The sequence below is a fragment of the Octopus bimaculoides genome, chromosome 8 (assembly GCF_001194135.2).
Source record: "Octopus bimaculoides isolate UCB-OBI-ISO-001 chromosome 8, ASM119413v2, whole genome shotgun sequence".
NCBI classification, from domain to species: domain Eukaryota; kingdom Metazoa; phylum Mollusca; class Cephalopoda; order Octopoda; family Octopodidae; genus Octopus; species Octopus bimaculoides.
This window is the reverse complement of record NC_068988.1, coordinates 94,479,577-94,481,553: the sequence shown is the minus strand read 5'-3', so window position 1 is coordinate 94,481,553 and position 1,977 is coordinate 94,479,577.

The following is a 1,977-nucleotide window of genomic DNA, read 5'->3' as shown; positions in this document are numbered from 1 at the left end:
TATATCGAGGGTATGAGAGGTATTGATGTCAAGAAGACCAAAGGTTTCAGGTAATACTGAGTAAGGTAATGCTATGGACATACTATAGTTAAGCTCCAGGTACGATAATGATGCGAATGTGGAGTCCAACGTAGGTCGCGTATTAGCATGCATCTATATAAAAATTAAAAGAATGTGATAAAAATTCCAGGCCTATGAATAGTTTTCAGAATATTTATAAAGAGAAGGTCTTACGGCTGTTTCCGAAATATTTTATATATTCCTTCATCAGAGACGGTGCGAGAAAATGTTTAAGTAATAAGTATAATAGAGAAGATATGAAATACAGAATGAAGTGAAGGAATGAAAACAGACATGAGATACGTAAGGATATTGCGGATATATATATATATCCTGTAAATGATAATAATATCTATATAAGTCTAAAGCATGTAGCGATCACCGTGCAATGATTAAGAAAAATCTCATGGCAGCGAGTCCGCTGCCCTAACCACTGGGCCATTGCGCCTCCACACGCACCCACTCACACACACACACACACGTGTGTGTGTGTGCGTGTATATATATATATATATATATATATATATAAACAATATATGAGTATATGCATATATATGTACATGTATGTACATACCTTCATCTACATGTACATATAGATACATATCTGAAATTTCATTGAGTACTTTATTGAGTACTTTATTGAGTACTTTATTGAGTACTTTATTGAGTACTTTATTGAGTACTTTAGTTTACATTTGCTCAACAGTTGTACAAATTAAGATTTGATTTAGTTAGGCTTATTATATATTTATGCATACATACGATCATACATCCTTCCATGCATAAATACATACATGCATACAATGTATGTGTGTATATATATGTGTGTATACATATAGGTGTGTGACATGTATCTATAAATATATGACACATATGTATATAAAAACTCGTGTGTACATATAACCACTCACACGCACACATATACATATACACATACATACACACATGCATATACATATTTATATGTATGTGTAAGAAGTCATCTGGTTTATATCATTAACTCTGTTATCGGAATAAAACAATTTCGTTGTGGTGTTAGGACAATTTTACAAACAATGTCTTATCTGAATGTGATAGATAGACTTCCGGTTACAAGAAATTACCATCAGATAGATGCAGTTATTAAACGGAAGGAAACGTCTTTTGTTTGATAGACTCTGTTATCCTACGGTTGAATGCTCTAATTTCCGTTTCAAGAAATTAAATTGTTTCTGAGGAGGTTAGTGTGAAGATGAAGACTAAAGAAGTGAAAATTTAACCCGCAGGTAATATATTATAGTTTCTTACCATTTAATCCAGTTCTTAGTAAAACCTACTGGCAATTAGGTAAAACATCTCTGCCTGCATGGAGGTCAATGTTTGTGAAATATGCATAAAACCGATTCAGACGAAAACTGTTAATATATATTCGCTTCACAACAAAACTTTATTGAGACATAAACATCATCAAATTACTCAAATTTGATGTTATTTAATATTAAATGAGGCTGAAATTGTATTACTTGAAACAAAATTCCGCAGAAACACATCTTCACATAAATGTGAACATGAAAATCAGTTTATCCCTTTGGTATGCACGAAACAGTTGTGTTTTCAGGAATGCAAATTACAAAATTTCTATCATTAAAGTGTTGGGGACATTAAACTTATTTCAATGTATTTTCATTTACTTGTTTCAGTCATTTGACTGCGGCCATGCAGGAGCACCGCCTTTAGTCGAACAAATGGACCGCAGGACTTATTCTTTGTAAGCCTAGTACTTATTCTATCGGTCTCGTTGCCGAACCGCTAAGTTACGGGGACGTAAGCACACCACCATCGGTTGACAAGCGACGTTGGGTGGACACACACACACACACACACACACACACACATACGACGGGCTTCTTTAACTTCCCGTCTACCAAATCCACACAC